The sequence below is a fragment of the Saccopteryx leptura genome, chromosome 3 (assembly GCF_036850995.1).
Source record: "Saccopteryx leptura isolate mSacLep1 chromosome 3, mSacLep1_pri_phased_curated, whole genome shotgun sequence".
NCBI lineage: Eukaryota > Metazoa > Chordata > Mammalia > Chiroptera > Emballonuridae > Saccopteryx > Saccopteryx leptura.
The window spans coordinates 237260429-237285294 of record NC_089505.1 but is presented as its reverse complement, the minus strand read 5'-3'; positions in this window follow the sequence as shown (position 1 = coordinate 237285294).

Here is a 24866-nt window from a genome sequence, read left to right as displayed (position 1 = left end):
CCCCAGGTGTCTGGCTTGTGGGTAGAGTATGGTTATAAGAGGATAACATGATGGAAATTTTCAGAGGTGATAAAAGGACTCTAAAATTTTATTTTTGTAGTATTCACACAACACTATACATTTTTTAAAACTCATAGACTTGTGCACCAAAAAATTAGATTTTTACTGTCCATAAATAAAATAATTTTAAATAGAAAAATAAGCAGATATCAAAAATTATAACATAATTAAATAGCCACACTTTAAAAGCCATTAAATGGAATGAAAAACTGCAGTTGAACTTGAATTAAAGGGATTAGAATTGGTGGAATGAGACAACATACTCTTTCTTCCCCAACCCTTGATGAAGTATAGATAGCAATACAGAACATGTAAGGAGAACACCATTATTTAGGACTATAAACTGAAAATGCATTAAAGAAGAGTTTACCAAAGATTCTCGCTGGAAGAGATTGAACATAGTTGGAGCATTATAAATGAGTGAGGGTTAGAAATCAGAGGAACAAGAATCAGCACAGTGATTTTGCTTCATCCTCTTAGACAATAACTGTGTAAATATTACTCAGTATGAGATGATATATCCCTTCCAATGAGTTATATCATATTTCTTGGTATAAGACATATGTGTAAATATATTTTAGAATGATATATATGTATATTATATATTAATGTATGCATACCTATATTTATTTAGTTTGTTTAGTGGACTTTGTTTTTAGGAAAAGTTTAAGTTTACAGGAAAATTTTGAATGAAAATCACAGTTTCCCTAAATCCTCTGTTCCCACCCATGTGCAACATCTTCAACTGTCAACATTCCCCACAAAGTGGTACATTTTTATAACAGATAAACTGACATTCACAAATTATCACAAAAGTCCATTGTTTACATTAGGATTCACTTTTGATGTTGTATACATACATTGTATGGACACTGACAAGTGTACACACATCACAGTTTCACACAGTTTAGTGTCACTGCCCTCAAAATCCTCTGTGCTCCACCTATTCCCTTCTCCCTCACCCTAAAGCTCTGCCAGACATGAACTCTTTTACTGCCTTTATACTTTTTGCCTTTCTTCAGAATGTTTTAAGGTTGGAATGACACAGTATGTGGTCTTTTCAGGTTGGCATCTAAGGTGGTAATACTCATTTAAGGGTCTCCATTGTATTTTCTTAGCTTGATAGCTGAGTTTCTTTACAGCGCTGAAAAATATTCCATTGTCTGGATATACCACAGTTTATTTATCCATTCACCTACTGAAGGGCATTTTGTTTGCTTCCAAGTTTTGACAGATAAAAATAAAATTTCTATGTGCAGTGTTTTTCTGTGAAATGTAAGTTTTTAAGTCCTTTAGGTTGATACCATGGAGCACAGGTAACTGAATTATATGGTAAGAGTATGTTTGACTTTGTAAGAAACTGCTAAAGTGTCTTCTCCAGTGGCTGTACTATTTTGCATTTCCATCAATAAAAAAACAAGAATTTCTCTTGCTCTACATTCTTGCCAACTATTGGAGTTCTTGTTTTTTTGAATTCTGACTATCTTAGGAAAGTATATAGTGGTATCTCATTGCTTTATTTAAAATGTGCAATTCCCTAATGACTAATTGAATAACATTTTAATATGTATTCTTATATCTTTTTTGGTAAGGTATCTATTCAGGTCTTTTGCTCATTTTTTCTCATTGTTGTTATTTTTGTTTTATAGGTGAGAGGAGGAGAGATAATAAGACAGCCTCCCACATGTGCCCTGACCAGGATCTACCTGGCAACCCCTATCTTGGTCTGTTGCTCGAATCCACCAAGCTATTATTAGTGCCTGAGGCTGATGCTCTGACAAAAGCTTTTACTCATTTATAATTGTTTATTTGTTGTCATTGTTGTTTATTTTGTTTGAGTATTTCATATACTTATTCTTCTTGAGTTTTAAGAAGCCTTCTAATACTTTTGGATAACAATTCCTTATTACATATGTCTTTTACCACTATTTTATTTTAGTCTGTGACTTATTCTCTTTTTGCCTTTTACAGAGCAGTATTTTTTACTCTTAATGAAATTCAAATTACCAATTATTTCTTTCATGGATCTTGCTTTTGGTGCTATGTCTAAAATGTCACCAGCAATTTCAAGGTGATCTAGATATTATCCTCTGTTATCTCACAGGAGTTTTATAATTCTGTATTTTACATTTGGGTCTATGATCCATCTTTGTTAATGATGTAAAGTCTGTGTGTGTGTGTGTGTGTGCGCATGTGTGTGTGTGTGTGTGTGTATACTTTTGTATATAAATGTTTGGTGCTTCAGCACCATTTGTTGAAAAGATGATTTTTTTCAATTTTATTGCCTTTTTTCTTTTGTCAAAGATTAGCTGACTCTATTTGTGATCTAGTTTTAGAATCTTCATTTGGTTACATGGATTTATCTATTCTTTTGCCAATATTGCAACCACATGGTAAATCTTAAAGTTTGATAATCTTAGTACTACAATTTTGTTGTTTTCCTTCAATACAGTGTTGCCTATTTTGGATATTTTGCTTCTCATAAATTTTAGATTCAGTTTGTCAATATCCACAAACTAACTTGTTGGAATTTTTGTTTTAGATTGTGTTGTATTTCTAGGTCTAGTTATTAAGAATTGATATCTTGACAATATTGAGTTATCCTACTCATGGACATAGACTATTTCTCTACCTATTCAGTTATTCTTTGCTTTCTTTCATCAGAATTTAGGAGTTATCCTTATGTCGATTGTACATATTTTGTTCAATTTATACCCAAGTACTTAAGTATTACATTATTTTTCTGAATGCTAATGTAAGTGGTGTTATGTTTTAAGATTTTAAGGACCTGGATAGGTTGCTCAGAAGTTAGAGTATTTTCTTGACTTGCCAAGGTTGAGGATTTGATCCTCAATCAGGGCACATAGGAGAATCAACCAATGAACACACAACTAAGTGGAACCATGAGTCGATGCTTCTCTCTCTCTCTCTCTTTTCCCTTCTTTTTCTCTCTCTCTACCTTTCTCTCTCTCTCCAACAATGATAAAAATATTATAAGATACAAATTATAACTATTGCTTATTATATATACACAATAAGAATAGCTATCATTTATTATTTTAATGTGTGCTAGACACTGTTTTGAACTTTTTATTATGTGTGTTATTTCAATTTATATTCCCTCAAATTCAAGGGTCTATGCACCATCACTTTTCCATTTTAAAGATGAAGAAATTGTAAAATGCATAAGCCAAATTTGCTTGCAGTAATTCCCTCTGTTAGTGACATAGCCAGGTTTTGAACCAAAAGAGTCTTGGTTCCTAATCATTATGTTCTACCATGTCTATAGTTCTTTATAGGCCTTATAAGTGCAATTATAAGACTAATCAACTACATGGTATTTTAGGATTATACTACTATTAAGGGAAGACTTTGAAAGTAGAAACAAACCAAGCCAGGAATCACACATGATAGGAGTTATTTTTTGCAATGTATCTGTGAAGCTTTAAATTTTAATCAATTTTAAAATTTGACTTAAATGTCTAAACTGTATTTTCAAGAAGTTCAGTGTTTGTAAGGTTACTTGTGGCCCATAAATTAGAGGAAAGACAGGGAAACTAGTCACAATTTTCTGTTTTATCATGGTTCAGGCCCCTTTAGTATTTGAGAGTACTGCCAGTTGTTTATATATAAATGGTTTTTCTGCATAAATACATAATTATATCAATTTATTTCAAAACAAAATGGAAAAGAGAAAATATTTTGCATCTCACTAGATTAAAAATTTGATGTGGTCACTTCCCTGTAAACTAGAAATAGTTAACTGACTTTGGAGATGTGGCCATGAGATCTGTGTGTAACTCCTGAGGTCAATTGGATTTTGAAAATAGATTTTAATCTGAATTATTTCTTGCCAACTCTATAACTCCAGTTAACTTAGAAAACCTTTCTGTCTTCTGGCTTGGATAAGTTTTTAAAAGGTAAAATCAGTTGGAAGAGTACCTAATTATCTGATAACTATAATTTTGATATACAATACTGTATTTATTCACAGATATTACATTTTTTAGAAAATTATCAGAAAATGGAAATGCCTTTTACACAAGCAGAAATTAATTATATTTTAAAGTTCAGAGGGAATTGATGTGTGGAATGTGGAATTACATTTGTAGTGTGCTAGGAAATCAAATGATGAGAATCTGTTATACACACACAGCACACAAACTACAATACACAGAGACAACACAGGTATGATACTGAACATTGTAAATGTGAAAATAGACTTAACATGTGAATAAAAAATAAGTCTTTAAAAAGATGTTTAACAGTACTAGCCTTTAGGGGAAAGTAAATTAAGGCCATAATGAGATATCCCTACAAATACATTAACACAAAAATAAAAACAATGACAATACCAAATGTTGGCAAGGATGCAGAGAAATTGGATCTGTTCCTGTTGAAAGTGTCAAACAGTAATGTCACTATAAAAATTGGAAAAATTTGGCCCTGTCTTGTTGGCTCAGTGGTAGAGTGTAAGCCCAGCATATGGAAGTCCTGGGTTCAATTCCCTGTCAGAACATGCAACCATTAGCTTCTCACATCTCCTCCTCTTTTCTCTCTCTCTCTCTCTTCTTCTTCCACAGCCATGGCTCGATTGGTTTGAGTGCACTGGCCCAAGCACTAAGGCTGGCTCTGTGGCGCCTCTGCCTCAGGCACTAAAAATGGCTCTGGTTGCAACAGAGCAGCAGCCCCAGATGGGCAGAGCATCTCCCTGCAGTGGGCTTGCCAAGTGGATCCTGGTCAGGGCACATGCTGGAGTCAGTCTGTCTCTCTGCCTCCCTTCCTCTCACTGAATTAAAAAAAAAACCAAAAACATAATCTGTACATAAATATCCATAGCAATTTTATTCATGAAATCCAAGAACTGAAAACAACCAGAATGTGGCAACATGGATTAACGGTTAAACAAAGAGGCTAACATTAAACAGTTAATGAACCACAACCACTGGTTGATCCTTTGAGGACATTACACTGAGTGAAGGAATCTAATCTCAAAGCTTACATTCTATATAATTCCACTTATATAACATTATATAAGTGACAAATTATATATCTGAAAAACAGATTATTGGTTGTCAGAATTAGGGATGGTGGAAGGGAGTGAATGGGTATGACTGTAAAGAAATAGATTGAAGATCTTTCCGGTAATATAACACTTCCAAGTTTTAATTGTGCTGGTGCTTACACAAATCCACACATGTGATAAGACAATGTAGAACTTCACACACCCACTGTATCAATGTACTACCCTGGGTTTGATATTATAATATATGAGAAGTAAACATTGAGGAATATTTGGCAAAAATGTACTTGGAACATCTCTGTACTTTCTTTACAACTTCTTGTTACTCTATAATTATATTTAAATATCTTAGTTTGAGATATGTGATACATGTAATAATTATTATAAGGTTAAAAAAATGTAAAAATGGCCAAAGAATTAAATATTGTATTTTTGAAGAATAGTAGACAGATCTATTGATATAAAGTATGACAGTTCTCTTAAAATAGATTTTTATGAAGATAAATTATTAATTTTGACCTTCAAACAAAATAAATAGAATAAAAAGTGAAAATAAGATGAGATGGAATCCAAGTTTATATAAATTCACTAGAGGGCTTTCAAATCTCATCTAATTGTGGGAGTAGATTTTGTGATGCTAAGTTTCCTCCCATGAATCACAATTGAGTGACACAAGAGCTATTCAAATATAGTCAAACATTTAACTCCAGAAGCAAGTAAGAGTACAGAAATGAAATCTTTTATTATTAATAAAAAATGTAGAAATATTTCTAAGTAAAGACTGAACAGTAAACTATATACAGTTTGTTTTTAAGTAACTTTCTCTTTTTCTATCACTCATGTTACTTAGTGTCATCCTGTGGCAGTCACACTTCTACTCAGCACTGTCATAATTGTCAGAATATTCTCACAGTAGAAATATGAAATGAATTTGCGCTGAAATATAAATGAAAAAGAGCTAGGATGTCCATTCCGTGTAGAAAATGTTAATTACCTTTACTGTTGTTTCAACTGTTACTCACTACATAAATTTGTTTAAGATATTTAATAGAAAAATAAAGTGCCTGATACCTTTGGAAACATAAATTAGTTTTGACATAAACTAGGATGATTTCAACACAATAAATTTTTAGATTATGTTAACTTGTATTTTACCTCCTATAGATATTTTCTTTCCTCCCTCATATTCCCTGAGAGAAAAGATATAGAATATATATCACTTTCTGGAGAAACAGATACCAGGCAGAATCTGATAAATCACTCAGTTTGGATGTCAAATTACACACAAACACACACACACAAACATATGAATACCTATTCCTACAAGGCCAAAAATTTGGACAAGTAGTGATCTTCATAAGACAAACAGGAAATTTATTGATCAAGCAAAGCTTAGCCTTTTAGCCTAACTTCAAGTGCACTAAAGGAAAACAATCCCTTTGGATAGAATTAATAGTATCCTTTCTATAAGATGAAAATCAGAAAAGGACATTGTTGGGGCTTAAGTTGTACATGGTTCATAAAATATTAATTTTGGATTCTGAGCCCAGGGAGACTAATGTCTTAAAGCTAGATTGATGATCAAGCAATTCATCTTGGTATGACAATTGTCCAAATACTTCATAGGCTTATTTTCCAAGAACAAGTGATGAAAATTTAACTGTAGTAATATTTTATTATATTGGTTGTAGTTCTCACAAGACTTGATTGAAAGAGTAAAGCATTATATGAGTTCTCTTTTTCTCTTTTATATGTCAAATGCTAGACCACAGGAATCTACCATTGTGGTTACTATAGTTCAAAGGTAGAGAACTTAAGATAAAATTTCAACAAAAAAAGAATTTAGAATAATCTTGGATAGGATAAGGGAAAGCCAAGGAGAGGAAAGAGACACTGGGGTTTATTTTATTTGATTCGCTTTTTTGCTTCCTCCTCATTTTCCTTATGCCAAAATATGAGTCGAGTATGGTAGGTGGGGAGGTAAAATCTTGAGAGCTGAATCACAGTGCCTTTCAGCTGAAAATGAAGAAAATTAAAGTACACATACACATACACACACACTGTCACTTTTCTTTCATTATTTTCATTAGTAACAAGTCACTGAGTCTAGCCCACTCTGAAGGGAAGAAAAATTGGGCCCATCTCTTGAAAGAAGGAGCATGAAAAAAAATCTGAACGTGTTTTAAAATCATCACACAGGTTAAGTATTTCAGGAGTGCTGACTGAGAATATTGAAATGTATCATGAGTCAAGAAATAAAACTTGATCTATACTTATATTTGTACTTTAGATTTATACCTTACTGTAAGTGGGCATTCAGTTATTCTATTTACAATGTCTATATGATTATAAAAACAGAAAGATAATTCCAAATGCAATGCAATTTTAAAAATTTGTATATTTTATTGCAATATTCTTATTCACTTCTACCTTAATATTTGTAAGTAATTTTTATAAGTAAAAACCAGAACCAAAGTTCTGAGAAAGATAATGGGTTGAATGCATGCAAAGCCTCTAATTCCTCCTGAAACCACATTATCACATTATAAAATTTTATTTTTAAAATAAACAAATTCACTAAGTGAAAGAAGAGAAGAGACAAGCAAAACACATTTTAGAAAGTGGAGGAAAATATTGACATTAAAAGACCTAACCCAGAGATCTAGATAGCAAATCCCACATTCAAAATGCTAAAAAGCAATAGTCATTGAAGAAATGCAAATTGAAACCACAGATAAATTCCATTACATATCAGTAGGGATTGCTAGAATTAGAAGATTGACAATACTAATTGTTGGATAAAATATAAAACAAATAGAACTTTTCTACATTTCTAGTGGGAATCACAGTTTAACAATTTATTACAAATCTAAACACATATTCGTCTAACTTAGCGGTTCTATACTAGACTCATATTGCTGCTATGACAATGGACTGTAAATCAGGTGGCTTAAAGCAGCAGAAATATATTCTCCCATAGTTCCCAATGCTAGAGATCCTCCTCTGTAGGCTTTAGAAAAAATCCTTGCTCGTCTCTTCCTGGCTCCTTATGGTTGCCAACAGTCGTTGGCATTCTGTGGTTTGTAGCTTCATACTCTGAATTTTGCCTCTGTCTTCATAAGAACTTTCCCCTCTGTGTCTCTGTATATCCAAATCTCTCTCTCCTAACAAGGATACCAGTCATTGGATGTAGAGTCTACCATAATCTACCATGACCCCATTTAACCTGGTTATATCTATAAGGACCCTAATTTCAAATAGTCACATATATATTTGGTGAGTGAACATGACTTTTCAGAGGAGACTACTTAATGCAGAAAAGCTATATTACTAATGAATCTAAACTGGAAACAACCCAAATATTCTTTAATTGGTAAGTAAATAAATCTGCTCAGCAAACTGAAAGAATTATTTCTTACTTCTGAGAAATTCACAATTAGCCACATTGCTATTATAATCATTTAAAACTGTCTTTCAACAAGCTAACCATATGGTTAATTACCTTATTATTTAACAACCATTTATTTAGTAATTATTACCAAACATGAAGCATCATGAAAGGAAGCAGAAGGATATCAAAATGATGGCTGTGTAGAGAAAATGTAATTGGAATAGAATCTTAAGGGGTGTGGGAGATGACAGAAGATGATTCAGGAGAAAGAAATAACAAAATCACCAATGTAGAAATGAACAGACATAGCCTCAGGAATTACAGTAGTCGTCTGGTTCAGGAGCTCCTTGTTGCTTTACAAGGGACAGGAAGGTGAAGCCTTTCAAAGGAGACCCTTAAAAGGCCAGCTATAGTTTTCAGAACTGAAGCAGTAGTATCACAATACAAAAATTAGAATTCAAATAATAATTTGGAACATTTAAATTATCCAAATTTTTAAAAAAACTTAATTTTACTTTTTCTTTTCTGAAAAACATATCTATTTTATTGACCACCTTATAATCTCCTTTGATTTGGAGGATGTATTCAAATTTTAATCTTCTAGTTCTGCTCATGATGTTTAATATTTGGTAATAATTACTAAATAAATGGTTGTTGGATAATTAATCATATGATTACCTTGTAGAAAGACAGTTTTAAATGATTATAGTAGCAATACGACTTTAAACATTTTTTATTAGATTTTTAATTTATTTAGCAAGAGAGAGAACTAGAGAGAAAAAGAGAGAGAGAGAGATGGAGGGACAGACAGGGACAGACAGGAAGGGAGAGAGATGAGAAGCATCAACTCTTAGTTGTAGCACCTTTCTTGTTCATTGATTACTTTCTCATATGTGCCTTGACTGGGGGGCTGGAGCCAAGCCAGTGATCTATTGCTCAAGCCAGAGACCTAGGGCTTCAAGTCAATGGCCTTTTGGCTCAAGCCAGTGACCAAGGGGTCATGTCTATGGTCCCACGCTCAAGCCAGCAATCCTGCGCTCAAGCTGGTGAGCATGCGCTCAAGCCAGATGAACCCACACTAAAGCCAGTGACCTCAGAATTTCTAACTTGGGCCCTCAGCATCCCAGGCCAACACTCTATCCACTGTGCCACTGCTTGGTCAAACTTCATTGAATTTATTGAGGTGAATTGATTAATAAAATTATACAAGTTTCAGGTGCCCAATTTTATTATACATCATCTGTATATAGTATTGTGTGTTCACCACCTCAAGTCAAGTCTCATTTTATCACCATTTATTTTTCCTTTACCCTTCTTGACCTTTTCCTTCCCCCTAATCCTGTTCCCCCACAGACACTGTTGTCTGTATCTGTAAATTGTTTTCTTTGCTTAACCCTTCACCTTTTTCATTTAGTCCTCGATTCCCTTCCCTCTAACAAGTGTCAACTTATTCTTTGTATCTATAAATCTGTTTCTATTGTATTTGTTAGTTCTTTTTTTTTTTTTACATTCGATTACACATGTGAGTGAAATCATATGATATTTGTCTTTCTCTGGCTTATTTCACTTTGCGTGTCCAGATTCATCCACACTGTGGCAAAAGGTTTAGGGAAAGGGAGCTTGGAAGATGTAGAAGAGGGTAAAAGCAGGGACAAATGGTGATGGAAGGAGACTTGACTTTGGAGTGGTGAACACACAATACAATATACAGATGATGCACAACTGAAACCTATATAATTTCCTGAAACAATGTCACCCCAATAAACTCAATTTTATGTACATATAAAAAATACTTAAAATAGTGCCTTTGTTGGTAATAAAGTATATAGTAAATATTATTTTCTTGATATTTTTTCTAAGATATATCTTTTATTCTATCATACCAAATTGTCTATTTACTCTCACTGTTAAGTAAACTGAAGAAAAGAAAAAACAACAACAAAATATGTTTGCTTTCAAGAAACTAAAAAGTTTAATTAATAAAATATTATCATTTTTCAAAATTAGTGAATATATTAATCATAAATATGTGTTAAATATACTATCCAGTTAGTTTGGAACTATTACTAAGAAAGAAATATAGGCCTGTCCTGTGCTGGTGCAGTGGGTAAAGTGCTGAGCTAGAATGCTGAGACTGGCGGTTCAAATTCCAGCCTTGTTTTCTCAAGGCACATGTGGGGATTGATACTTACTGTCCTTCTCCCTCTGCTCTCTCTCTCTTTCTCTCTCTCTCTCCTCACTAAAATAAATAAATAAAAATTTTTAAAAAGAAATATAATTAGAAGAATAATGTTGAACAAATTGAGGCCATGGTAGTCATTAAAAATAATAATGATTAAACTTCTCATTCTGGTTAACAATTGAATGGGAAGAAAATATCTATTCAATTTCTATAATGATAAAAATATCTAACTTTTCCATTATTAATAAATTGTCATATAAAGAAATTCAATCAAATTTTAAATAAAATCTTAATTTGTTTTACTAGTTTCTCTTTTTGTCACAATAGTACATATAACAATGCCAACTACATTGCTGGTAGAACAGTGGTGAATTCTTAACAGATTGTACCATATTCTCATGAAAGGCTCAAATCTTAGTTAAAGAAACAATTTCAAATTTTTTATTTTTAAGATACCAGACATTCCCTACAAAATCTTTGCAAGAAAAGCTAATAATACATAATGAGCATTAAACCTCACCAGCCCAATCTTCAGTTAATAAAACTATTACTTTATTCATCCACTTATTTGTTTTCCAGTGGAGAAAGAGACACTAATTTAAAATGTCATGATATTTGTGTAGGGAGAAACTAACAAGAAACAAGTTGTATTATTCATTACTTATTAATGGTAAGTGGCAAAAAATTTGGCAATACTATTTGGAGGGCAGGAGAATATGGTTCATATTAATGGAAAATTCAAGAGAGACTGGATTCAGGCTTCATTTTATTTTGAGGTTCAAAATACTCATGTGAATTTTATTTCTTGTGCTATGATTTTGACACCCCTTACTAGTTTTTAGCTCCATTCTCAGATGTTTTTATCTTGTGTTAACCAGACAGTTATAGTGGTACTGACCTCACACAATTTCAACTTCAAGTTGCAATGACCCACCCACAAAAAATTAAAAAAAAGTCTTTCATTAAAACAAAACAGCCAATATATAAATAGGATTATATAAAGGATCTATAAACAAATGAAAATAAAATTACTCTTTGTGATTCTATAAAAAATACATGACAAATTTTCCCACTTTTAATTTTACCAAAGTTGGCTTCCTCTAAATGTACTGGTCAACAGATGACTATAAATTATGTTCTCATGAATTGATAAATGTGGGCATTTAATTTTGTGATGAGCTGCATGGATAATATGACAAAATCCCTTATTCATTAATTTTCATAGAGCTCATTACTAATCTCTCCATTTCAGAGAATTATAATTATATGAATTATCACAAAAGTTGCTTTTGGAGTCTAGGGAGGTGATATGAATTAAGAAGATCCTTGGGATAGCAAAAGTGTGAAATTAGACACAAAAGTGCAATGTAGATTAAATGTAAGGATTGCTCACTTTTCTGTTTACCCATGAGCTATCTTTGGCAGATAAGTTCTCTTCATAATTCCTAGGCCTGCTCAAGTGTGAGATTTTTTTTCATGACAACTGTTTATTTTTCTTTTCTTTTTTTTTTTTTAGCGAAAAAAAAACAGAGATAGGGAAGGGACAAAAAGGGACAGACAGGCAGGAATGGAGAAAGATGAGAAGCATCAATTCTTTGTTGCAGCACGTTAGTTGTTCATGGTTGCTTTCTCATATGTGCCTTGACTGGGGGCAACAGCAGAGTGAGTGATCCCTTGCTCAAGCCAGGAACCTTTGGGCTTCAAGCCAGTGACCATGGGGTCATGTCCATGATCCCACCCTCAAACCAGTGACCCCACATTCAAGATGGTGAGCTTGCACTCAAGCTGACGAGTCATACTCAAGAGGGCGACCTCAGGGTTTTGAACCTAGGTCCTCTGCAACTCAGTGTATGCACTGTGCCACTGACTGGTCAAACATGACATCTATTTCTTGGGTAATATTATATAAGTTTACTGGTTTTATGTTATGCAATTATAACATTTTAGTATTTTGAGAAAACATAATTTGACCAATTCAAACTAGAGCAAATTGCAGATAACTTTATCATTTTAAGTTGTAGCCAAACAAAGCAAATGCATCAAAAGCAGGAACCCTCTGTGTAAGGTAAACACTATGTCAAGTTTGATCAAAGTATTGTCACAGGAATTAAAATTATAAACATTGGATTATTTCTTTCTTTTTTTCTTTAAATTAATACAGATGGTCCCATCTTAACAGTTGTTCAATTTCATATATATTTTTTTACTTTACAGTGATGCAAAAGCCATAACCATTCAGTAGAAGTCATACTTCAAATACTTAATTTTGGTTTTTTCAAGGCTAGTGATATGTGATAGGATAGTCTCTTATGATGCTGGGCAGCAGTATCAAGACTATTCTGCCCATATTTAGGCTAATGTAAGTGTTTTGAGTACGTATGAGGTAGGGTAAGCTAGGTTAGGTATTAGATGAATTTTCAGCTTACTATATTTTCGATTTGTAATGCATTTATCTAGAGCAAAAAATCATCAGATTTATATGGAACTATAAAAAATCACGAATAGCCAAAGCAATCCTAAAGAAAAAGAATGAAGCTGGGGGCATTATAATACCTGACTTCAAACTATATTATAGGGCCACGACAATCAAAACAGCATGGTATTGGCAGAAAAAGAGACACTCAGACCAATGGAACAGAATAGAAAGCCCAGAAATAAAACCACATATATATAGTCAAATAATTTTTGATAAAGGGGCCAACAACACACAATGGAGAAAAGAAAGCCTCTTCAATAAATGGTGCTGGGAAAACTGGAAAGCCACATGCAAAAGAATGAAACTGGACTACAGTTTGTCCCCCTGTACTAAAATTAACTCAAAATGGATCAAAGATCTAAACATAAGACCTGAAACAATTAAGTACATAGAAGAAGACATAGGTACTCAACTCATGGACCTGGGTTTTAAAGAGCATTTTATGAATTTGACTCCACAGGCAAGAGAAGTGGAGGCAAAAATTAATGAATTGGGACTACATCAGACTAAGAAGTTTTTGCTCAGCAAGAGAAACTGATAACAAAATAAACAGAAAGCCAACTAAATGGGAAATGATATTGTCAAACAACAGCTCAGATAAGGGCCTAATATCCAAAATATACAAATAACTCATAAAACTCAACAACAAACAAACAAAGAATCCAATAAAAAAATGGGAAGAGGACATGAACAGACACTTCTCCCAGGAAGAAATACAAATGGCCAACAGATATATGAAAAGATGCTCATCTTCTTTAACTATTAGAGAAATTCAAATCAAAACTGCAATGAGACACCACCTCACACCTGTTAGATTAGCTATTATTAACAAGACAGGTAATAGCAAATGTTGGAGAGGCTGTGGAGAAAAAGGAACCCTCATCCACTGTTGGTGGGAATGTAAAGTAGTACAACCATTATGGAAGAAAGTATGGTGGTTCCTCAAAAAACTGAAAATAGAACTACCTTATGACCCAGCAATCCCTCTACTGGGTATATACCCCCAAAACTCAGAAACATTGATACGTAAAGACACATGCAGCCCCATGTTCATTGCAGCATTGTTCACAGTGGCCAAGACATGGAAACAACCAAAAAGCCCTTCAATAGATGACTGGATAAAGAAGATGTGGCACATATACACTATGGAATACTACTCAGCCATAAGAAATGATGACATTGGAACATTTACAGCAAAATGGTGGGATCTTGATAACATGATACGAAGTGAAATAAGTAAATCAGAAAAAACCAGGAACTGCATTATTCCATACGTAGTTGGGACATAAAAGTGAAACTAAGAGACATTGATAAGAGTGTGGTGGTTGTGAGGGGAGGGGGGAAAGGGGTAGAGAAATGGGGAGGGGGAGGGGCACAAAGAAAACTAGATAGAAGGTGACAGAAGACAATCTGACTTTGGGTGATGGGTATGCAACGTAACTGAACAACAAGATAACCTGGACTTGTTATCTTTGAATATATGTATCCTGATTTATTGATGTCGCCCCATTAAAAAAAATTATATATGTAATGCATTTATTGGTCTAACTCTGATGATAAGTTGAGGAGCATCTGTATTTCAAGGAGCAAACATCAGTAGGACAAAAAGGTTTTCTGTTATAAACTTTATAGGGTGCCAAGGAATTTCTAAGGGGGAAGTAACTGAATGAAAATGTCCGTATAAATCTTGTGTCTTTAGAAATGGGATACAATAGGCACTGCTTAAGATAAACTTGGAGTTCTTCCTACATATATAATGTGAGGATTAAAAAGGATGTTTTTCTCTCTATTTTTGTTTCTTCATTACATTATTAAGCACCTTTCAGTTTTTGAAACTCATTTAATGAAGAAACAAGTGATTTTCCATCTCATGTAAATAATCTGAAATGCCTGACTTTAGGATATACATGAATAGATCCCTAAACAGAATTTTGTAGAAGGTAAATTATGTTTGAAAAGAGTTTTGTATATTTTCTTTTTACTGACATTCATTTGTCTCAACAACTATATAAGTCTTACAGCTTCATTGAAGGTATATTGTAATAATTATTAATATTTTGTTCAAATGTCACAAAATGAAGTCAACTTGATTAGTTTTTTGGTTACATGCCATGTGATTAAAGTTGCACTCAGCCATAGGAGAGTAAGAATGCTAAATGTTCAGAAACAAATAGCTTTGGAAGAATTTAGAGTGAGAAACAGAAGAATTAAATTCCAGATGAGGGGTTTAGATTGGATTAAAAGGAGAGATATTCAAATAGTGCAAAATAGTAAGGTTGAAAATCTATTCTGGGTGACGTCACGGAAATGGCGCCGTGAGCAGCGCGTCCGACAGATCTCCCCAAAATCACAACAAATTTATCAACTAGAAACAGGAAAATTTACCTTCGGAGCATTCCGGAGTTCCACACAAACTGAAAGCGAAGGGACTGTTATCACTTGGATCTGGGAGACTAGGGTGTGGAGGAAGCTACTGCAGGGACGTTCATTCAAGCCGCGAGGAAGTGCGCCTGTGGTGGTGGTGAGTCAGCCCATACTCGGGAGCCACGAGCCACCGCCGCGAGCAGCCGCGGGCAGCGCCCGGTTCGGTTGCGGAGCGAGCGCCGCTGACGTTCCCAGCGGCCCACGCACGGGGAGCAGGAGAGGCCCCAGGGCGGTATTCCCTACTTGGGAGATTCTCTCCGCGGGTGGGGCACCTCACCCAGCCATTCAAGCTAACAATCAAGCGTTGGGGGAGGGGCGCGCGCAGGCAGCCTGAAATACCTTCGGGAGCACAGCTGCGACCCAATTACTGAAATTAACTTAACCCGTGAAATCTGCGCACCCTCGGTTCTAATTGATAAGATCTCTCTCAGTTCACCGACCAAAGACAAGAGGCGTGATATTTTTTAGTGCCTCTCGCTAAAGGGGCGGGGGCAACTTCTGATTGATAGAGCCTCCATATTCAGGGATAAACACTAACAAGAAGGACTTGGCAGATAATAAGATCTATACTACACTAGTCGCAAGCAGAGACTAGTGCCTCTTCTTCCCAGCCAAAACAGGCTACAAAGTGTGGAAAGCCTGGGTTGAGAGGTCCAACGGAATGTTAGGCACTGAACAGTCACCTTGACAACAATTGACTCCCACCCCCGCCTGATTACACTGGAGGCCCTGACTGTCAGAGCCTTTCCCAAAGCCTTGCACTGAGTGGGGATAGAGTGGGGATTTCCCAGCTCTTTGAGCCTCTTACTCCCCAGGCAGAAGCAGTGGCAGCCTTATAGCTGGATCACCAGGCTGCTAATTCAGGAAGGGGGGACTAGGAGAGAGAATCCAGGAAAGCAAACTCTCTCATCATTGGACCCTGCAAACGCCAACAAGCCTTGACTACCAGCAAGACTAAAGCCAATTATATGACATTGCCATAGAATCCCATCAACTGCAAATCCCTACCTAAGTGTGACACAGGGGCAGAGCCTGGGGTACAGAGTCACTGACCAGGAAGAGGGAGAGAAAAGAAAAAGGAAGAAGTTAACATCTCAAAATCAAGAAAAATCCACAGACTTTACAACTTGTTCCACTAATTTTTTTTTTGTTGTTGTTGTTGTTGTTGTTTGTTTCTTCTATCTTATTGCCTTTATTTCCTCCACCTCGGTCCTTCTATTCTCTGCCCATCTTATGCTTCCCTTTTCTTGAACTACACTACCCATAAGTGTTACATTTTATTTCTCTTCTTCATCCTCACCCTCCTTTAAGATTATACTCCAAAACACTTAACTCTCACTTTCTCCTCTTTTGTTTTTTTTTTGTTTTATATTGCTTTATTTTGTTTTTTTCTCTTCCTTTTTTATTTCTTCCTTCGTTTTTCTCTTTTTCTTATTTTTTCCTTTCTATTCGTTTTTTCTTTTTTTTTTCTCGTTTTACTTTCCTCCCATTTAATCCTCAATCACGAACAAATTAGTTAATTTGGGACTCAAGGCTTTTTTTTGGCTTTATTTTTCTTTTTCGCTTTTGTGTTTGTTTTTTTCTTGTTTGTTTATTTTTGTGGCATTTTGGGTCCTCCCAACCCAAGGTCTCCATTGTATTTAGTCTCCGCTCGACTTAATACAACAGATTTTTACTTATTATTTTTATTTTTTTCTTCTTTATTATTCCTTTTTTTTGTCCTTTTTTCTGGTTCCCTCTTATCCCTCTCATTATATCTCTTAGTTGACCATCACCCACAAGCAAATCATCTTATGCTTGTCTAAGATTTTCTTCCTTTTTTTTTTTGCATTTAGTAGGTCCCTACTCCCCTTTTTTTTTGCCCCTTGAACTCTTCACCGCAAATCAGACCCTCCATTATAGGCACGATATTTCCCTGAGGAGGGGAGAGGAGGGAAAGAGAAGAAAGAAAAAAAAGGGGGAAATAATAAATTATTACTGCTTTTTTTTGTGGAGTGTTTTACCTTTTTTTTTTTTTTTCTACTTTTTACTCTTTATTAATTCTAATTAATGCTATCAACAAGACCACCCTCAGATGCCAATAAGAAAGAGGAAATCGAATATTATGGATACAAAAGAAAGAGAGGTAACACAAATAGATGTGGAAAAATCTATGGAGAAAAGACTTAACATATTGGAAGCCTTGGAGCTAAATGACAGAGAATTTAAAATAGAAATCTTAAAAATACTCAGAGATATACAAGAAAACACAGAAAGGCAATATAGGGAGATCAGAAAACAACTCAATGAACACAAAGAATATATTACCAAGGAAATTGAAACTATAAAAACAAATCAAACAGAAATGAAAAACTCAATTCACGAGCTGAAAAACGAGGTAACAAGCTTAGCTAGCAGAACAGCCCAGATTGAAGATAGGATTAGTGAAATAGAAGACAAACAACTTGAGGCACAACAGAGAGAAGAAGAAAGAGACTCAAAAATAATAAAAAACGAGAAAGCCCTACAGGAATTATCTGACTCCATCAGAAAGAATAACATAAAAATAATAGGTATATCAGAGGGAGAAGAGAAAGAAAATGGAATGGAGAATATACTCAAACAAATAATAGACGAGAACTTCCCAAGCCTGTGGAAAGAACTGAAGCCTCAAATTCAAGAAGCAAACAGAACACCGAGTTTTCTTAACCCCAACAAACCCACTCCAAGGCACATCATAATAAAGATGACACAAACCAATGACAAAGAAAAAATTCTCAAGGCAGCCAGGGAAAAGAAGAGTACAACATATAAAGGAAGGCCTATTAGATTATCATCAGATTTCTCAGCAGAAACTCTACAAGCTAGAAGAGAGTGGACCCCAATATTTAAAGTCCTGAAAGAGAGGAACTTTCAGCCAAGAATAGTATACCCATCGAAGCTATTTTTCAAGTATGAAGGAGATATAAAAACATTCACAAATACAGAAAAGATGAGAGAATTTATCAACAGAAAGCCCCCACTCCAGGAAATACTAAAGGGGGTTTTCCAACCAGATTCAAAGAACAAAAGAAAACAACACCACAAGTAACAGCTCCACCAAGAACACAATAAAACCAAACTTAAACTGTGACAACAAAGGAGAAAAAAGGGGGGAGAGAATGGAGATTAACAGTAGCAAAGGACGATGAAGTGCAGAAATACTTATAAGATAGGGTACTACAATGAATATGGTAGGTACCCTTTTCATTACTTAATGGTAACCACCCTAGAAAAAACCACCACAAAAACACATGACTTAAAAAAGGTAGCAACAGAGGAAAGAAGTATGGAACACAAACAAACAAAAACAAATGATAGAAAAACAAAAGAGAAGAATCAAACTAGATACAAAACTAACAGAAAGCAATTTATAAAATGGCAGTAGGGAACCCACAAGTGTCAATAATTACACTAAATGTAAATGGATTAAACTTACCAATAAAAAGACACAGAGTAGCAGAATGGATTAAAAAAGAAAATCCAACTATATGCTGCCTACAAGAAACACATCTAAGCAACAAGGATAAAAACAAATTCAAAGTGAAAGGCTGGAAAACAATACTCCAAGCAAACAACACCCAAAAAAAAGCTGGTGTAGCAATACTCATATCTGATAATGCTGACTACAAGACAGAAAAAGTACTCAGAGACAAAAATGGTCACTTCATAATGATTAAGGGGACACTGAATCAAGAAGACATAACAATCCTTAATATATATGCACCAAACCAAGGAGCACCAAAATATATAAGACAGCTACTTATTGACCTTAAAACAAAAACTAACAAAAATACAATCATACTTGGAGACCTCAATACTCCGCTGACGGCTCTAGATCGGTCATCCAAACAGAGAATCAATAAAGATATAGTGGACTTAAACAAAATACTAGAACACCTGGATATGATAGACATCTACAGGACACTTCATCCCAAAGTGACAGAGTATACATTTTTCTCTAGTGTACATGGAACATTCTCAAGAATTGACCATATGTTGGGCCACAAAGACAATATCAGCAAATTTAGAAAAATTGAAATTGTACCAAGCATATTTTCTGATCATAAAGCCTTGAAACTAGAATTCAACTGCAAAAAAGAGGGGGAAAAACCCACAAAAATGTGGAAACTAAACAACATACTTCTAAAAAATGAATGGGTCAAAGAAGAAATAAGCGCAGAGATCAAAAGATATATACAGACAAATGAAAATGAAAATAGGACATATCAGAATCTCTGGGATGCAGCAAAAGCAGTAATAAGAGGAAAGTTCATATCACTTCAGGCCTATATGAACAAACAAGAGAGAGCCGAAGTAAACCACTTAACTTCACACCTTAAGGAACTAAAAAAAGAAGAACAAAGACAACCCAAAACCAGCCGAATAAAGGAGATAATAAAAATCAGAGCAGAAATAAATGAAATAGAGAACAGAAAAACTATAGAAAAAATCAATAAAACAAGGAGCTGGTTCTTTGAAAAGATCAACAAAATTGACAAACCCTTGGCAAGACTCACCAAGGAAAAAAGGCACAGGACTCAAATAAATAAAATCCAAAATGAAAGAGGAGAGATCACCACAGACATCATAGATATACAAAGAATTATTGTAGAATACTATGAAAAATTATATGCCACCAAATACAACAATCTAGAAGAAATGGATAAATTCCTAGAACAATACAACCTTCCTAGACTGAGTCATGAAGAAGCAGAAAGCCTAAACAGACCAATCAGGAGGGAGGAAATAGAAAAAACTATTAAAAACCTCCCCAAAAATAAAAGTACAGGCCCAGACGGTTATACTAGTGAATTCTATCAAACATTCAAAGACTTGGTTCCTATTCTACTCAAAGTCTTCCAAAAAATTGAAGAAGAAGCAATACTTCCAAACACATTTTATGAGGCCAACATAACCCTCATACCAAAACCTGGCAAGGATGGCACAAGGAAAGAAAACTACAGACCAATATCTCTAATGAATACAGATGCTAAAATTCTAAACAAAATACTGGCAAACCGAATACAACAACATATTAAAAAAATAATACATCATGATCAAGTGGGATTCATCCCAGAATCTCAAGGATGGTTCAACATACGCAAAACGGTTAACGTAATACACCATATCAACAAAACAAAGAACAAAAACCACATGATCTTATCAATAGATGCAGAAAAGGCTTTCGATAAAATACAACACAATTTTATGTTTAAGACTCTCAACAAAATGGGTATAGAAGGAAAATATCTCAACATGATAAAGGCCATATATGATAAACCATCAGCCAACATCATTTTAAACGGCATAAAACTGAGGACTTTCTACCTTAAATCAGGAACAAGACAGGGTTGTCCACTCTCTCCACTCTTATTTAACGTGGTGCTAGAAGTTCTGGCCAGAGCAATCAGACAAGACAAAGAAATAAAAGGCATTCATATCGGAAAAGAAGAAGTAAAGGTATCACTTTTTGCTGATGATATGATCCTATACATCGAAAACCCGAAGGACTCCACAAAAAGATTATTAGAAACAATAAACCAATACAGTAAGGTCGCAGGATACAAAATTAACATACAGAAGTCCATAGCCTTTCTCTATGTCAACAATGAAATATTAGAAGATGAACTCAAAAAAATAATCCCCTTCACGATTGCAACAACAACAAAAAAAATACCTAGGAATAAACATAACAAAGAATGTAAAAGACCTATATAATGAAAATTACAAAGCATTGTTAAGGGAAATCGAAAAAGATACAATGAGATGGAAAAATATTCCTTGTTCTTGAATAGGAAGAATAAATATAATCAAAATGGCCATATTACCCAAAGCAATATACAAATTTAATGCAATTCCCATCAAAATCCCTATGAGATTTTTTAAAGAAATGGAACAAAAAATCATCAGATTTATATGGAGCTATAAAAAACCCCGAATAGCCAAAACAATCCTAAGGAAAAAGAATGAAGCTGGGGGCATTACAATACCTGACTTTAAACTATATTATAGGGCCACGATAATCAAAACAGCATGGTATTGGCAGAAAAATAGACACTCAGACCAATGGAACAGAATAGAAAGCCCAGAAATAAAACCACATATATATGGTCAAATAATCTTTTATAAAGGGGCCAACAACACACAATGGAGAAAAGAAAGCCTCTTCAACAAATGGTGTTGGGAAAACTGGAAAGCCACATGCAAAAGAATGAAACTCGACTACAGCCTGTCCCCGTGTACTAAAATTAATTCAAAATGGATCAAAGACCTAAATATAAGACCTGAAACAATAAAGTACATAGAAGAAGACATAGGTACTAAACTCATGGACCTGGGTTTTAAAGAACATTTTATGAACTTGACTCCAATGGCAAGAGAAGTGAAGGCAAAGATAAATGAATGGGACTACATCAGAATAAAAAGTTTTTGCTCAGCAAGAGAAACTGATATAAAAATAAACAGACAGCCAACTAAATGGGAAATGATATTTTCAAACAACAGCTCAGACAAGGGCCTAGTTTTCAAAATTTACAAAGAACTCATAAAACTCAACAACAAACAAACAAACAATCCAATAAAAAAATGGGAAGAGGACATGAATAGACACTTCTCCCAGGAAGAGATACAAATGGCCAACAGATATATGAAAAGATGCTCAGCTTCATTAGTTATTAGGGAAATGCAAATCAAAACTACAATGAGATACCACCTCACCCCTGTTAGATTAGCTATTATCAACAAGACGGGTAATAGCAAATGTTGGAGAGGCTGTGGAGAAAAAGGAACCCTCATTCACTGTTGGTGGGACTGTAAAGTAGTACAACCATTATGGAGGAAAGTATGGTGGTTCCTCAAAAACTGCAAATAGAACTACCTTATGACCCAGCAATCCCTCTACTGGGTATATACCCCAAAACCTCAGAAACATTGATACGTGAAGACACATGTAGCCCCATGTTCATTGCAGCACTGTTCACAGTGGCCAAGACATGGAAACAACCAAAAAGCCCTTCAATAGAAGACTGGATAAAGAAGATGTGGCACATATACACTATGGAATACTACTCAGCCATAAGAAATGATGACATCAGATCATTTACAGCAAAATGGTGGGATCTTGATAACATTATAAAGAGTGAAATAAGTAAATCAGAAAAAAACAAGAACTACATGATTCCATACATTGGTGGAACATAAAAATGAGACTAAGAGACATGGACAAGAGTGTGGTGGTTACCAGGGGTGGGGGGAGGGTGGACAGGGGGAGAGTTAGGGGGAGGGGGAGGGGCACAGAGAACTAGATAGAGGGTGGCGAAGGACAATCTGACTTTGGGCGAGGGGTATGCAACATAATTTAATGACAAGGTAACCTAGACATGTTTTCTTTGAATATATGTACCCTGATTTATTAATGTCATCCCATTACCATTAATAAAAATTTATTTAAAAAAAAAAAAGAAAGAAAATCTATTCTGAAATTATATTTGAATGCAATTGTAATGTTGAAAATTCCTCTTACATGATAAATATGCAAATAAATATCACTATTCTGAAATTTTTAAACAAAATAAATCTTTCTTCCTTTATTATCCCATTTGTCTTTCTTCCACAAGTAAGGCAGCAGCTGAATTAGACAAGTTTTCCTTCATGCAAGACATTCTTTAACTCATGAATAAAAATACTGATGGCCCTACTGACTCTCCCCTAGTATTTTAAAGTGCTGATTCTTGAAGAGGAGTTATTTTCTTACTCAGCAACGGGGTAGAGTTTTTAATGAATAACTTATATAGAGTTCGCATTTCAATTACTTTTAAAGGAGCCATTGCATAAACTTATTATTGACTCAGGATCCTGAAATTTTAAAACAGTTGGCAAGATATTTTAAAATAAAGTTTAAATTTTACCTCTTTCTCATCACTACAATTATTTTCAAAGTGCCCATATTTTACCTGCATTTCTGCTCTAATTTGTCTCTTTGCAGGGCTATCAGAGCTATTTTTCTGTTTTATCTTTGGTCACAAACTATACGTAGACACAAATATCTAGTGAACAAGATACATATTGTAGGACTATTGCATTTCCTCGTGTTGATATTCATATTGTTCAATATTTCCTTGTTTAATTATAAGTGTGTTTTATGAAGTGCCCCCTTGGACAATCATGGTTTTATTTCTCCTAAGAATTAGCTTTCGTTAGTCCAGATTATTCACATTTTTAGAGGTCTTGTAGGAAGGGAAATTGCTCTTATAAACAGGGCCTTGTGTTATGGTTGGAGCCATTAGCAGTGTCACAAGGTATGTTCTTTGTAGGACAGGTTCAAATATACAGGAATATGGAAAGTCTTTAGCATCTATCTACCAGACTGAAAAGTTTGTTAACCCTTTGTAATGCTGGTATTTAGAGCAGATATCCTCATCCATACTAAGGTAAGGTTTAAAATTCAGCCTTCACAAGTTGCACCAGGAAGTAGGGTAGTTTGAAAATACCAGTAATTGGCCTAAGAATCTGCATAATCATTGTTAGATTAAGTACAAAAAAACACACCCATCTACAAACACAACGCAACACAAACATCACACACACACACACACACACACACACACACACACACCCATAAATCACCTTGCATTAGATAATACTGATGAAACAAAAGAGGTTTTAGCATTTTATATTGTACATCCCCATTAGAGAGAACATTAAAAGACACTAATCTACTGCTTTCATATTTCTTATTTTCCTTTTTCTCCCCATTGAGTTGAGAGAGAGAGAGAGAGAGAAAGGGGTGGGGGGATAGAAACATCAACTTGTTGTTCTACTTAATTGTGCATTCATTGGTTGCTTCTTGTATGTGCCCTGACCAGGGATTGAACCTGTCACCTCATTGTGCCAGAACAATATTCTGTCTACTAAGCCACCCAGCCAGAGCTGTTTTAACATTTCTATCTTCTAGAAATGGAAAGTGATTTGGAAAATATCCTATTTCCTGAAGGTTGGAGCATATTTTGGTGCTATTATTGGGCGTATAGGATGACGGAATATCCCCCAAACCAATGATCTTAAACAATCTTTTGAGTGGGCTTTGACTAAGGCTTTGTGGGATCAATGTCTTCCTGAGAACAGCCCATCCCTAGTGTAAGTTAATGTACATCTTAGAGCTCTCTTGTTCAAGCTATGACACAAGGGCAGTACTTGCGAAACTGCCCAAACTTGCTCTTGTGTGTGTTCACTATACAAGTACTCAGTGAGCAAAAGGTATAGGATCACCAAACCAATACAACGTGGGAGT